The 16,092-nt window shown below is 46.2% G+C and overlaps 1 long non-coding RNA gene across 1 annotated transcript; it reads right to left on the reverse strand.

Annotated features, from left to right (window-relative positions):
• Window positions 1-313: 313 nt before the first annotated feature.
• LOC112649358 (uncharacterized) lies at window positions 314-13,431 on the reverse strand. Its single transcript, XR_004813075.2, has 3 exons — window positions 13,318-13,431; window positions 4,775-4,974; window positions 314-429 (listed from the first exon to the last, which is right to left on the reverse strand). It is a non-coding gene; the product is annotated as an uncharacterized LOC112649358 (long non-coding RNA).
• Between the last annotated feature and the right edge of the window lie 2,661 nt (window positions 13,432-16,092).

The following is a 16,092-nucleotide window of genomic DNA, read 5'->3' on the forward strand; positions in this document are numbered from 1 at the left end:
ACAAATAATAGGATTTTGAAAATTTGGTTTTAGTCAATATTTCAGGTATTATAAAATAATTCAATGTTGTACAACCACCACCAAAAAAATTTCATCACCACAAAAAGAAATTCTTTACCCATTTAGCAATAACTCCCCATTTACCCCTCCCACCAGTCCCTCCCATCCTCTAACCTACTTCCAGTATCTGTAAATTTGTCTACAAATGGAATCATACAATATTGGTTCCTGTGTGGCTCCTTTCACTTAACACAGTACCTTTGAGGTTCATTATCCATGCTGCAGCATTCATGTAGCATACATCAATACTTTGTTCCTTTTTATGGCTGAATAATATTCCATCATACTGATACACACATTTGATTTATCCATTTATTGCTTGGTAGATATTTGTGTTGTTTCCATTTTTTGCATGCCCAGGACTGTATCCTAAAGAAATAGCCAAGGAGATGCATAAATCATTAGTTTAAGGATATTCATTGTGTATATATCTATATTACAATTTGTTAATCCATTCATCCTCTGATGGACATTCAGGTTTTTCCCACCTATTAGCTATTGTGAATAATACTGCTATGAATATGCCTGCACATGTATGGGAGCACCAGTTTCTGATTCTTCTGGGTATTGACATACTATTTTTTTAAGATTTATTTAAATAAATAATCTATAATTAATTTCTGGGTGGCTCAGTGGTTGAGGGTCTGCCTTCTGCTCAGGGCGTGATCCTGGAGTCCCAAGATCGAGTCCCATATCAGGCTTCCTGCATGAAGCCTGCTTCTCCCTCTGCCTCTGTCTCTGCCTCTCTCTCTCTCTGTCTCTCATGAATAAGTAGATAAAATCTTTTTAAGAAAAAGGAATTTACAATTTTATTTTTTAAAACAATTTTTATTAAGTAAACTCTATCCCCCTACATGGGACTTGAACTCATGACCCCGGGATCAAGAGTTGTATGCTCTACTGACTGAGCCAGCCAGGTACCCTGGAACTTCCAATTTTAGTGGGCAGACATGTTCCCCAAGAGACAATTGATGGCCTGCAACAGCACATGTCAAACACCAATGATTAGTCTCACAGGTGTTTGGAGAACGTTTTCCTTTGACCCTACTTTCTCCATTCAACACACGGAAGCCTTTTCAATGATGTTCCGATTTCTTGCTGGCAACAGCTGCTGCCACTGCCAGTACTTTAGACGTCCTGAGTTCTGCTTAGTTGGGACATTAGGCACAGGGACCAAGGGCAGCAGTGAAAGCAGCGATGTCATAAAGGTGGAAGCACTGAACTGTCAGCAGTGTCCAAAGCTGGCTGCACAAAGCTAGAAGTTTTTTTTGTTTTGGATTGTTTCACACATTTTATTTTATTTTATTTTAATTTTTATTTATTTATGATAGTCACACAGAGAGAGAGAGAGAGGCAGAGACACAGGCAGAGGGAGAAGCAGGCTCTATGCCCCGGGAGCCCGACGTGGGACTCGATCCCGGGTCTCCAGGATCGCGCCCTGGGCCAAAGGCAGGCGCCAAACCGCTGCGCCACCCAGGGATCCCTTTTTTAATATATTTATTTTTATTGGTGTTCAATTTGCCAATATATAGAATAACACCCAGTGCTCATCCCATCAAAGCTAGAAGTTTAATAGGGAATGAGGAGGGACGCCTGGGTGGCTCAGTGGTTTAGAGCCTGCCTTCAGCCCAGGGCGTGATTCTGGAGTCCTGGGATCAAGTCCCACATCAGGCTCCCCGCATGGAGCTTGCTTCTCCCTCTGCCTGTGTCTCTGTCTCTCTGTCTCTCTCTCTGTCTCTCATGAATAAATAAATAAATCTTAAAAAGATAATAATAGGGAATGAGGAGCAGCTGGCCAAGCCACCCCCTCCCCCCACCCCGACCTGGGGCAGGGCTGCGTCCCTGAGCAGGAGGAAAAGCGGTAAAAACTCCAACCCTACCCCCCCAACACCCGTGAAGAAACACTGCTTCACCACCTGCCTTGCAGCCTTTCGGCTCCTTCTGTGAAGAAACACAGCTACAAACCGCACCACACCCTCTCCATTCACTGCCACATCCCTTCTTTGAATTCCATTTTAAATGTTACTTGACAATTGGGTAAAATCATGTTTCAAAGAATGCACTGGACAACATGCAGCAGGGACCCATTAAAATACTGCTTTGGTATATACAAAAATATCCTCATTTTCACAGATTTAAATACTTCTCAGCTCTCTGCAAAGGACTGCATGACAGATGGTTTCAAAGCGAGTCACATTTACAAACAGCAGACAAAAATATTATTTAGCAGATTCTCTAAGAGTTCTTCTGAGCTGTTCAGAACCAATCTTTTCCCAAGGGCTCTTTTATTCCTAATTTGTGGAGGCCAACAGAAAGGTCTCTCAACTTCCTAGCAACCTCTGCGGGTGGCGTTTCTTGAGTTTGTAGAATATGAGAACCGAAAGCAGTTCTAGAGCTATGAATGTCATTTTAGAAAATACAACCTCGGCCTGAAAAATATGAATCATTAGCCCATCACAAGCCCCAAGCCACAAATGGGGGAGTCGGAAGGGGAGAGGGGGTGGGGGAGAGAAAGGACGAAAGAGGAGCTGATGGAGGAATTGTCACAGGAGTTATGGACAGGAATCACGTACTCAGCCAATTTAGTAAATTATACTTCCTCGATTAAGGTCATCAAAACAATGACCGCCTCCTGGACAACTCTGCTTTTAAAGTTTTGGAAAAGATCACGTGTCGAGCACATATCATGAAAAGGGAACAAGCCACAGACCTGGTCTGTAATCCAGGAGCATCCACTGTGGGCAGGGACCCGGACATTACCGCCTGAGGCAGGCAGTGCCTGTTAGCTCCAGATAGCCCGTGGTCCTCACCATCAGTGGAGGGGTGAGGTCACTGGGCCCTCTCAGGGTGGGGCCAGGCAATGGGAGATAGCCACAGCAAAGATCTCAAAGGGATAGGAGGTTTGTTAGATAAGCAGAATGCCTTAAACAAAGGTCTCAAGGATGAGAACTTAGAGACAGGCAGAGGGAGGAGAGTGCCCGATGGCCAGCTTGGGGGAAAGAGTGGAAACAGAGGTAAGGAAGGACAAGTGAGCCAAACCTATGGGGCTGGAGGCACACAGCCCTGTCTGGCTGGATGGAGAGAATGTTCGGGAATGTTGTATGACCCATCGGCGTATGCTCTCTTACTGTACCCATGAAGACTATCTTTTTTCTCTTCCTGCTAGCCTCACCCTCAAAACCAACAGTATTTACACTGTCTCTAACATGCATTGACAAGGAAAGGAAAAGGCTGGAGCAGAGCAACAGTATATCTAGCCTGGGTTCTGATGAATAGCACAGTTGTGGATTGTCTGAGTGAAGCCATCCTGCAAGAAGTTAGTGCATTTCATCTTTTACAGTGAAATTTTCCTGTTTATTCCTCCCACTCATGTTCTAGAATTTTATTTATAACACTTTTTGGCCTGCTCTTTAAAGTGTGTGTGCGTGCCTCTGGGTGTGAGAGACTGAGCAGCTCAAGTACTCTTATTGGGCTCTGAGCTTCTGGAAAGCAGGCCTCACATACATTCCAAGTATGATAATTATGATCCGTTATGCAGAAGGAGGAGCAAGGTAGACGGTGCCCCTCTGTTCTGGCTGCACCATCTTGCAGAACCGCCTCCAGGCTAATATCCACACAGCCTCGCCTCCCCTTTGGTCCCAGCAAGGCAGCCTGCCTGAAGCTGGACAGACACAACTGGGGTTTGTCCTTTGCTATCCCATGGTCTGGCTTAACTCATTCATTGCTAGAGGGCAATACGATGTACCGGAAAGAACTGTAGATTTGGAATTGGGTAAATTTGTGTTTGGATCTTCTCTCTGCCACTTGGTTCATATGTGATATTGGGAAAATTATTTCATTTTTCCAGGCTCATTTCCTAATCTGGAAAATGGTATCTTCCTCAAAGGATCGTTGTGAAGATTAAAAGTATCTTTTTTTTAAAAAAGATTTATTGAGCGAGCAGGTACTCGTGGCCGAGTGGTTAAGGCGATGGACTTAAAAAAGATTTATTGGGACTCCTGGGTGGCTCAGCGGTTGAGCATCTGCCTTTGGCTCAGGGCTTGATCCTGGAGTCCTAGGATCGAGTCCCGCATCAGGCTCCCTGCATGGAGCCTGTTTCTCTCTCTGCCTGTGTCTCTGCCTCTCTCTTTCTGTGTCTCTCATGAATAAATAAATAAAATCTTAAAAAAATAAAAAATAAATAAAAGATTTATTTATTTATTTGAGAAAGCGAGCACAAGTGGAAGGGGCGGAGGCAGAGGGAGAGAAACTCAGGCAGCAGGTGGGGAGTGGGGGGATCCCTCAATCTCAGGACCCAGAGATCATGACCTGAGCCAAAACCAAGATTAAGACATCTAACCGACTGCACCACTCAGATGCCCCAAGATTAAAAGTATTTTGAACACAAAATACACATGACAAATATTAGCTCCTTTCAATTTGGGGGGATTTATTTATTTATTTTTTAAAGTAACCTCCACCCCCAATTTTCCCCGAGGTCAAGAGTCCCATGCTCCACTGACTGAGCCAGCCAGGCACTGCAGTTCCCTTCCTTTTTGATCTTGATGTGCCATACCAACTTTCAAAAATCCATTTCAAAACATGCGAAGGATTGATCTTAATTTCTCCATTGCTTTAAATACTGCTTTCCCCAACGATACCACTGCCTAACATTTTTGCCAGTATTTTGTTTTAGGGAGATGTGGTTGTGATGATTTATATAGCAGGATCTCACCTGTCCATTCAGAACTTTTTATTCCTTCGGAGGTGTTTTGTTTTGTTTTGTTTTGTTTTGTTTTTCCTCTGTGTCCTCTTCAGATTTGTCTCTCACCATCCTGCAGAAGCCCAGGCTGGATCCAGGCCTCTGGGTAAGTTTTTATCACTGCAAAGCGCTGACGTGGATGAATGCTCTCTTGTTTCTGCAGACTGATGCTTCTATAGAACAAAAGACTGATAGTGCGAAATCACATGTAAAAGTGACCAGCATAGACTGAGGCTGCAGTAACAAGCAGCTGCTATTATGATTATTACTACTTCTATTATTATTATAAAGCAGGAAATGATAGGGGAAGACCCTCAAGAGGAAAGCTTTATCATTCCTCTCCTGGCCAGAATGCTGAGTGCCAAATGGGTGCACCTCAAAGGCCTATTCAATCATCTCAGCAAGATATTGAAATACTGCCACCTAAAGTCAATGAAGTCCCCATAAGTTGTCAACTTGATCCTTGAGCCGGGGACCAGAGAGAAAGAGGAGGCTGGCCAGCCTAAAGTTCCTTTTAAAGACGCCAAACAAAAGGTTAATAAGGAAGTGGAGAGGCCCTTCCTGGAGGGACACAAAGGCAGGACCCTCCCCTCAAGAAACTTAGACTCTCCCCTTGGCTCACTCCTCTCCCTATTATACCCACTTGTATGTTGCTTTGTAAGTGCCCTTAAATCTTTTCTCAAGAGAGTCACTTGGAGATCACTAATTAGGCCTGTAAACCCGTCGGGGACAAGGGCCCCTGGCTTTTACTTCTTTTGTTCCCTGTCGCTCTCACAGCCGCCAGAACAGTACTCAACACAGGCCGGAGCCTCCATAGAAGTTGCTGTCTGACCTTGGGGACTTGGTCAACAGGCTAGATAGAAGCCTCAGCTTAAATTGTGTTAAGTGGCATTCACTGGTGACGGTGGCTGGCTGGCTGGCTGGCTGGCTCAGACAGAGCAAAATGAACCACAAAGTGCAAGCATGCCAAGGGCAGTTCAGTGGAGAAAGCCAGGCTGTGAGCAGATGGGGGTGGGGGAGGCGGCCGAAGGGGGGGTGGAATCAGTCATCTCCTACAGTAGATTGGAGATAATTACCTCTCCAACACGTGCCCAGATTACCTTCCGTGGCATTGAGTCTTTGACAGCAAAATGCCTGTTAAAAGTGATAGAAGCCAAAGGGAGGGGGAAGGAGGAGGTGGGGGTGGGATGTGTGCACGAGTGTGTGGATACTTTAAAAACCTGACCTTTTAAGATGTGTTTAATACCGGAACCATCTGATACCTTCTGCGTGCTCCTACCACCACCACAGTAAAGGCACTAGCTCTATGGGGCTTTGTGTGACATCTGCTTCTGATGGCTAAGGATTCATCGGCTGCATTAGCCAAAGCACAGCATCCTGGCTGACAACTGAAATTCAGGGCAGCCTTTTTGTCTTGAGGCAGAGGAGAGATCACCTGGAGTCAGGAAGGATTCCCGGTAGAACCATATTATGTGATTTAGGGGCTGCCCTGTCTTCTCTTGGGGGCTGGGGAACAGCGCTCCTAAGGCCTGTGGGGGGAAGACAACAGATTGAATTCTCGTGGTTCCTGAAGGAGGGACTGGGAACAGAGGGTAGATGTTACAAGGAGGCAGATTTCCACTCTATATAAGGAAGAGCTTTCTAACCCACCAGAGCTGTTAAAATCTAAATGGGTTGTCTGCTAAGGTAATGAGTTCTCCATGTGGGTGAGTGTTTAAGTTTCTGATTTTGTCTCCCTAACCACATATCCTGCCTCTTTGCCCAAATTTGCAAAACCAAAGCCCTAACCGCCCATGATTTAAAGTGACTAACCATGAGACCCTGGCATCCTCACCTCTGTGGCTGTTGGGTCTGCTGCCAGTTGGGGCTCAGAGGATGGGGATTTCTTCCCTCAGAAATTGAAGTTGAGTCTCCTAAGCCTGTGTCCTGGAGGAGGCGTGGCTCAGACCCAGTGCTCCTGGGGTGAGTTAGGATGATCTTGCTCTGACCCTGGGGGAGTTGGGCACTCCAGGTGTTGGGCCTTCCTTCTGTTGTTGTACTTTCCAAGTGCCAGGCAGGCCCTCCAGGGCTGAGCCAGCCCAGCCAGGCACAGCTGGTGTATCCCACCTGTTCGGCCCCTCTCGGAGGCAAGTCCATTCTTCTGCCCCAAGGAAGAGCTGCCACCAAGCAAGCTTGGCAAGTAAATACAAGACATTTATAAACTCCAAACCATTTTTCACTGGCTTGCCAGTCCCCTAGAGGTACTCTAAGAGTAAAGGACATGAAATTAGCATTCTTGACCTTTGACCCTACACAAATCATCACTCCCTGAAAGAGTGGCTATTCACAAAGCCAAATTCAGCCATTTGAGCCAGATACACTCAATCTGGAGATGTGTGCTTTGAGAGGCAGATTTGGAGCTATATCTTGAGTGCCATCTAAGTTTTCAGTGTATTCGGCCCTTAAGTGAATATTTATATTAAAGAAAACTTTCGAGACTGTTGAGTGCTACTTGCAATAATACTTTACACTTGGGAGAGGGAATCCATAACCATTTACAATTTACAAAGAATTTTCAAGAACCTGGACTTGTTTTTCTTAAAGATTTTATTTATTTATTTATTTGAGAGAGAGCAAGAGTGAGAGAGCACAAACAAGGGGAGCAGCAGAGGGAGAAGGAGAAGGAGACTCCCCTCTGAGCAGGGAGCCTGATGCGAGGCTGGATGCGAGGCTGGATGCGGGCGCCATCCCAGGACCCTGAGATCAGGAGCTGAGCCAAAGGCAGACACTTAACCAGCGGAGCCACCCGGGCGCCCCTCTAGGTGCTACTTTCATCATCCCGACAGCCCGCTGAGATTGATGTTAACATCCCTGTTACATGGATGGAGGAAGAAACAGGCCCTGAGAGGTGCAGGCACCTGCCTGAGGTCACACAGCCGCTTTCCGGATACTCATGTGCACTTCACTTCAGCACTCCTGCTGCCCCAGCACTACCCACCAGGGAAGATGGAGGAGACCGATGACAGGAGATGCTTTCCCTTCTGGACTGTCTGCGGTTTCCACGCACCATGCTGAGCCAAGGACAGTCTGGAGCTGCTCTGCTCTGCTACCTGTTGTTCTCTTCCCATGTTGACCTCTCCACCCCGCCAGGGACCCCAGGAACACACAGTCTATAGTGTGCCTGGCTTCCCCTCCCCCTTCCCCATCAGGGACTAGCTGGAGCTCTTATCTGAGAATTCAACCCTCCCCGGAAGCAGGAATCTCTGTGCTAATGTGTTAATCCTCCTATTCAAAAGGTCGCTACTTCCCTACTGTGGGGACCAGCAGCGGTCTATAACCCGCCCCACACAGTATTTCTGTCCTGGGGTGAGCCTTGTTCCAGCCTAATTATAGCACAAAGGGGAGTTTAGACCCACTCATGCACTTGTTTAAATTTACTGGGAGCAAACAGGGCTTGGGGATTTGGAATGTGGCAATAGGGTCCAGACTTGCAAGTTACTGGAGGCCACGAGATGGCCAGAGCTCTTAGGGAAACTAGGAGGACATGGGAGGGTCGTGCCTGTGTGGCCTAGCCTGAAAGATCCCCTTAAGGGGCAGAGAGTGTGGGCAAATTACCCTACCCCTTCACTGAGGCCAGGACTGGTGTGCCATGGGAGCCTTTAAAAAAGTTGCCTCCATTGTGGGAACCTTTCTTTCCTGTGTGGGAAAGAACCAGGCTCAGGTTTCAACCAGGCCATTCTGAGAAGGCCCCGGAAAGAAGGGAATGGTGGGAACAGGCCACCAGGCCTTTCGTGTTGATGGGAGGCACCTAGGAGAGGCAATGGTGACCTCCTTCACTACCTGGCTGGGGCTTCCAAGCAACAAAGGCCAGGTGTAGTTACGGGTACTTGCTCCTACTTTGCTGAACAAATGAACCAGAGGAGAGTATCTGGGAGAGAAGTATGTGACATTCTGCTCTCTCCTGCCTCTTCTCAGCAGTGGTGGTGGAGGAGGAGGAGGGGGAGGGGGAAGGAGGAGGCAGTAGCACCAGTCACTGGACCTGGAAAGCTTCTGATAGGATCAGTGATGGAGGGGAAGGAGCACTGGACTGGGAGTCATAAGGCAGGAATGCCATTTCTTTCAGCCCCTGGCCCTCTGCTGGGGAACTTCACAGCTCTGGTATTCCAGAACTTACCTCTTGAAGAGAGTTTTTAGAGCTTAAAAAACAGGACAGGGTGTGAAACTAGAACACATAGAGGACTTCCCCTTGGTGAGTCAAAACTGGGATGCCATGGTGGTTGGGCATGCCATGGTGAGCAGCCTCACCCTCACTGAGGCACTTGTGTCAGGCCACAGATAACCAGCCCTGGCTGCTCCTGAGAGTCTCTGGAGACCACTGAAGAACACAAGTCTATTGTTGCCCTGTAAGGAGCTTCTGACCAACAGGAGGGCCCAGGGGTGGCTGGCTGGCTCAGTTGGTAGAGTGTTGGACTCTTGATCTTGGGGTTGTGGGTTTGAGCCTCATGTTGGGTGTAGAGATTACTTAAAAAAATGGGGGACCCAGATCCTAATGAGCAAGCTGGGCAGAGTGGGAAAAAAATGCACCCAAATGCACCAGTGGTTGTAACGATCTTGAGATTGGGGACAATGAAGTTTTCCATTTTCCTTTATTTTTCCAAATTTTTTTACAAAAGTACCTATATCAATTTTTCTAAAAATTGCTTTGCTCAAGGAAAGCTTGCCAGAGGCCATGATCTATGTGGCAATGTTACCGGGGCCTTTACCTCGGAATTGTATTGTCCAATATGCTAACCGTTAGCCACATATAGTTAGTTAAATGTAAATTAATTGAAGTCAAGAAAAATTTAAATTTCAGCTCGTCCATTGCACTAGCCACATTGCTAGTGCTTACTTAGCAGCCACATGTGCTAGTGGCTACCATACTGGATAGTACAAATATAAAATATTTCCAGCGTCTCAGAAAGTTCTACTGGGTAGTACTGCTTTGGAACATCTATGGAAATCGGTTTGAAAGTCAAGGTAATATCAAATGTGTGCTAACAACACAATGGCCTTACTACGGAGACCAAAGATCTTTATTTTTTTTAAAGATTTTATTTATTTATTCATGAGAGACCCAGAAAGAAAGGCAGAGACACAGGCAGAGGGAGGAGAAGCAGGCGCCATGCAAGGACCCCGATGTGGGACTCAATCCTGAGAATCCGGGATTATGCCCTAAACCAAAGGCAGACATTCAACCACTGAGCCACCAAGACATCCCGAGACCAAATACCTCTATTTTTTTCCCCAAATACCTTTAAAGCATCTATTTAAAGGCATCTTGTTGGCTCAGGCAGTGGAGCATGTGTCTCTTGATCTTGGGGGTGGGGAGTTCAAGCCCCACGTTGGATGTGGAGATTACTTAAAAATAAAATCTTAAAATAAATAAATAAATAAATAAATAAAATCTTTAAAAAAAAGCACCTACTTGGAATCTTTTGCTTATAGTAATGGATTGCTCCATTTTATTTTCTTGTATATATTCAAAAAGGTGAACTCAATCTCTTTGGGCAACACTTTGTTAGTTGTTACTGTTATTGCATGAATAAAAGTCATAGAACTGTCATTCCTGAAAGCAGGCTCTCACTGCTTTTAAGATAGTAGCTGGCCTTGGCACATCCTTCTGGATCCCAGCTTTTGCTCTCATTCTAGAAGATAAGCAGTCCATTCCAGAGGCCACTATTTTGCGGGATGGGTGAGATCTCCTGAGAGATCTTGTAATGCCTGATAGGATTACAAAGCTAATTGTTGCCCCTACACCTTGCTCACAGAAAACTAGACCTTATTGTAGCAGTGGAAGCAGGAGGCAGAGTGGAGGTGGGATGAAGGGGTGGGACATGGGAAGAAATCCAGGCAACGGTGACATTTGACTATTATCCTGGTGTTTCTACAAAATAAAAAAGAAATCCTCCTTCTATGGAGATTGGGAGCCCCCAGGTATCCTAGTCTTTCCCTCTGAGCCCTCTCCCAAGAGAAAACACCCTTACTGGATGGACTCTTGCTGTTGTCTCACCCATTAAAAACTCCCCGGGGTAGCTTAAATGTCATTAGCTGGGCTAGACTACTCTGGCCAGGCACCATGCCAGGCACCAGGGACTCAGGAATGACTAAAACTCAGTCCTTGACCTCAAGGAAATCATGCTTGAGCAGGAGACACAGACTTCTAAGCAGTGTATTTCAATCCAGTATGCTAGGGGAGCAAAGATTGGAAACATAAGGCTCCAGCACAGGGCAGAGGTGGATAGGAGTGGGGGGACACCTGACTGATGGGGGTCGGCATAGCAGGCCAGAGAGGACCCTATGTGGAGTTTGGACTTGATTTTTATAACAATGGGAGCCTCCTAGACGGCATACTGGCAAGAATGGACTAGAGGGGAGTAAGTCTGGGCAGAAAAAACCAGTGGAGTGTCAGGATCTGCTTCTACTCCCAAGACACTTACTGGAATCACTCACTCAAGGTCACTCAGGTTCCAACCCAGTTCTATCTGTCTCTACAGCACATTCCATTGTCTCTGAACATGTACCCCAGGAAATAGCCTAGGAATTAGCCAATAGACTAATTTCCACTTATTTAACTGGTTTATACAAATAACACAAGGTGCAAGGTACAGAAATATACGGAAGAATAAAGCATGGCCACTATCCTTAACTCTCCTGCTCTTTAAATAACACAGAGGGGCACTTGGGTGGCTCAGCTGGTTGAGCATCTGACTCTTGATTTCAGTGGGATCATGATCTCAGAGTTCAGGGTTGTGAGATCAAGCCCAGCATTGGGCATGGAGCCTGCTTAAGATTCTCTCTCCCCTTCTGCCCCTCCTCACTCTGTGCTCGTGCTCTCTCTCTCAAGAAAGAAAGAAAGAAAGAAAGAAAGAAAGAAAGAAAGAAAACCCAGTATTTAAATAATCTAGAAATGTATCAGAGGGTTTGATCATAACTTAAACAGCAGTGAATGTGGCACTACTCTAAGACATCTAAACATATTTAGAATTATAAGGACTTCTAACAATAACTTTGGTAATACAAACACCGATGTTTAGATCTTCTGATTTGCCCAGAGAAGTGAGCATATAACCAGAAATCCGTTAGCCAGTCCCTTCTATGGCCTTGGGCATATTCCTTCCTCTGAAAAATGAGGACAGATCTAACAGTGCTTCTACATTTGACAAGGCTATGCTAGAAAGTTTACTATCGAGTCCCATTAACTATTGCCATATACACTCATATATATGCAAGACATTCCGCCTTTATATTTTTTTTTCTTAAAAAAAAAAAAACCCTCCCCTTACTCTATTTCTCAGGAGGATTTGGTTCTCTTTCCCCCTATGATTTCCAGAACATTTCAAAACTCTTCAAATGAAAATATGCGAGTCATGACTTGTGGGTAGCAAGTTAGGACTTGTGGGGACAGTTAGGGGGAGGGCAAACTGTGAGATCTGCCAGCAATTGTTTTCTCTCTTGATTCGAACGAAGGAAAAGATCATGTTATTTATACAGCATAAGGTTCCAGATTTTCAGGAATGAAATCTGAGCCCAGCATGTCAACATATTGGTCTGGTCTGTCTTGGAATCTACAGTAGATGGATTTCTTTGTGCTGGGAAACATTAGGAAGGTCAATATTCTTTTCTGATTTTTTTCTTTTAAGAAAAGAGTTCATTCTCACACTCTAAAGTGGTGGTATTAGATATCATCCAGATAATACGCTCAATGGTGGTGCCGACTTCAGTTTCAAATATAAAGCCTCAGGGCAAACAGCTTTTATGTATTCAGTTACATGTTCTTTACTTTACAGATAATGTTTTTCCACAAATACTCCCAGCCTGGGAGGAGATACAGAAGTGAACAATCCCATGAAATAAAAATAATAGTGACGTTAATAACAGTGAGTTCCAAATCGCAAAGAAGCCAGGAGGCACCCGGACCGGGGTTTCCCAACCAGGGGAACCTGAGAGAAGCAGGTTGGGCAGAGGCCGCGGGCGGGGGCCGTGGTGGGAAGAGCGGCTGGGCCCGGGACCACGGGACGGGGCTTGGAGCTCCGGCCTCTGTCTGATCAGCTCTGCAGCAAGGCGGAATCCTCACCCTTAGCCTCGATGGCTTTCAGTTTTCTCATCCGCAAAAGAGGGGGGTTGGCCTGGATCTAGAAGAAAGGACCCAGGAGCCCAGGACAGCCCGAGGCCTGCCCCCTGGCTCTGCCCCCGGCCAGAGTGTAACCCTGGACAGTTGTCTCTGGGCCGCGTTCCCCTCCCCCCACCTGTAAAATCAAGGACAATAAGACTTTCCAGATTGAGGTTCACTGAGGATGAAAGGAATCGTGTTTTTACAGCGTCTGGCACATAGTAGGCGGCACTCGCAAGGGACACCCGAGCTCCTCTCCCGCTCCCTCTGGAAGTCCCTTCCAGGGCCCAAACACCCTGGCCCCAATCCAGATCTTTTGTCTCCCCACTCCAGTCCGTGCCTTCGCAAAGGCCCTCATTCCCCATCTCGGCAGGGGCACACACACCTGAATTGCTTCTTTCAGTTTTCCAAACGGCCACTAAAACTTGCTTCTCGCGAAGTATTTGCCCCCCTTGGGCAGCTCCCGAAGCGCCGCCGCACTTTCTGGCTTCCCGGACTCCGCTTCCACTTCCCTCCTCCCCCCTTCCCTTCTCCCTCCCCGCCCCCTCCCCCGGCGGCGGCGGGCGACCCCGACAGCCCCGGCACGGAGCGTGGCCTCCCACTTCCGCCCCTCCAGGTGTTTCAGGGTAGGCCGGCGATTTAGGGAGCGTTTCCCACGTAGGAAGGACTCAGACCCGGCCCATCTTCCGGGAGCTGGCCTTGGGATTAGCAGATCCCAAAATAGGGTCCCCTGGGGGGTTGGTTTGTTGGCGGTTTGACTGACGTGGCCCCGGGGGAGAGGGCTGCTGCCTGGTGGTCCTTCTTTGGGAAGGGAGCTCCTGCTCCGGAATTCCTGAATTCCAGGGAGGCTTCAGATACATGTTTATAAAAGTAACATATAATTTACATATATTTATAACAGTATTATAACCACATTAGAAGACCTTTGAAAAGCACAGCAAAAGAAAAACCCCTCCCCATTTATAATTACAACTCCCAAACGCAGAAGCCCGGAGGATTTTGCTGTGTGCTCCTTCGGTTGGGTTCTTTGAATCCTTTCCCAAAGCTTTTGTTTTGTTAGTTCTACATTCTCTCTCTCTCTCTCTCTCTCTCACACACACACACACAGACACTCACACACTTTTTGTACCTTGTTTTTCACACTGTAAACTTTTCTAGGTAGATCCTTCATAATCATTATTTTAGTAATTGCAAACTACACCTAGGGGATTCAATAGGACGGATTTTACGGATTTTCTTGTTGGCCCTTTGGGTGGTCTCCAGTGTTCTTCTGTTGTAGGCAACACTACCATGAATGTGTATTAGCTTGACACCTTTCCACCCAAATTTCTTACCATTTCCTTAAAGTCACCTCGAAATTGAAACAGGTCAATGAGCATGAACTTGTTCGTGGTTCCATCACTCTTGCCCGGATGCTTTGCAAAGGATTGAACCAATATCCACTCTGACCTTACTGCAGGTGAGCATCCTCTCATCCCATGGGTCCCAGTGCACTCTATCATCTATTACTGGTTTTGTCTGTTTTTTAAGCAAGCCTTTTGAAGTGAGTGGGATTTGAATGAAGAAAGATGGCTTAGTGAATAAAGCCTGGGAGGTTGTCCCATCAGGATTTTCAGAGAGCCGGGGTGAGTGGAAGAAATGGATGACAGTGCTTGGTGGGGAGGAAGGGAAGGGGTAGTGAGGGATGAGTTTAGGGGGGAAAAAGAACAGTGCCACTCCCCCTCCAAGTTGCTGGTGCAAGCAAGATGGATTCAGAAGCAGCACTTTGGACCAGTTAAAAGCAACAGAGCCTGGGCTCCAGGCACAAAATCAGCAGCAAAGATTTGGTGAAGAGATGAAAGAGAAGTGAACTTTGGATTATAGGAACGACACAGTCTATCAGGTACAATAGAGGAAGGAGTCCCGCACTCTCTCATTTATTGAATACTTTCCCCATGCCCACTTTTTGGAGGCTATCTCAATGGATAATAACCCGAGGAGAGACGTAGTAACATTATCCTCATTGTACAGCTGTAGAAACTGTCTGAGGGGTTCAATGTCTCAGCCAAGGCCGCATATGTATATCCCAAGTGGCAGAAAAGAGGATTCAAAACCATGCCTTCCTACTTCAAACCCAGGGCCTTCGGGTTCAAGAACAAGATCTGGACAAAGGACAGAGGACAAACAGCATTTATCTAGGAGAAAGATCAATGGCCTAGAGACCAATGGCTCACATCCCCAAATTCTTTTGGGAGTGGGGGCCGAGGGCTGCCAGAATTCCAGCCTGAGTTTGAACCACTTTGCAGGGGGTTCTCGCTCTGTGTCAGGTTTACAGAGGCCTACTCTCTCCCCTCATTTCTTGTTGTCATCAACCTTAATTAGGTTGATGTGATGTTCAGCACAAAGGGCCTCCACCAACTTGACATACACAGACTCGTCACAGTTGGATGCAAGCACACAAAGGTGGGCTTGGCCTTGTCTAAGGCTCTGGCAGCTTCGCAAATTCCTAGTGCTAGGCCATCATGGATGAGGGCGGTCTTCAGCACCTCTTGTAAAGCAGTATTAATGTCCATTCCACCTGTAGCAGCAGTGCCGTGGTAAGGGGTAGAGCTCAATCTTGAATACACTGGAGCCTCTGATTTCTAAACTGCTTTCCTGTGTTTTTCAAAAATTCCCATAACAAGGACGATTTTCTTTGATATTTGGAAAAATAGTTAAGAAAACAGTAAGGATGGGATCCCTGGGTGGCGCAGCAGTTTAGCGCCTGCCTTTGGCCCAGGGCATGATCCTAGAGACCCAGGATCAAATCCCACGTCGGGCTCCTGGTGCATGGAGCCTGCTTCTCCCTCTGCCTGTGTCTCTGCCTCTCTCTCTCTCTGTGTGACTATCATAAATAAATAAAAATAAATAAAAAAGAAAACAGTAAGGTGTTCTTTTTTTCAGATTTTCAACACATTTCATTTTATCAATAAAAAGATTAATAAAAATATATTTACTGACTACTGTGTCTTGAATTTTGAGCAGAAATTTAAAGTATTTTCTATATCAACCTTAGGATATAACCCTTGTATTTGCGTGATTTCTTTCTAGTCTTTTATAGTTGTCTATTGTCTTGATACCCAGAATATGATAAAACTTTTACATTCATTATCTAATTTAATGTACACAAGAATGTTAATAT

Source organism: Canis lupus, chromosome X (assembly GCF_003254725.2).
Source record: "Canis lupus dingo isolate Sandy chromosome X, ASM325472v2, whole genome shotgun sequence".
In the NCBI taxonomy this organism is placed as follows: domain Eukaryota; kingdom Metazoa; phylum Chordata; class Mammalia; order Carnivora; family Canidae; genus Canis; species Canis lupus.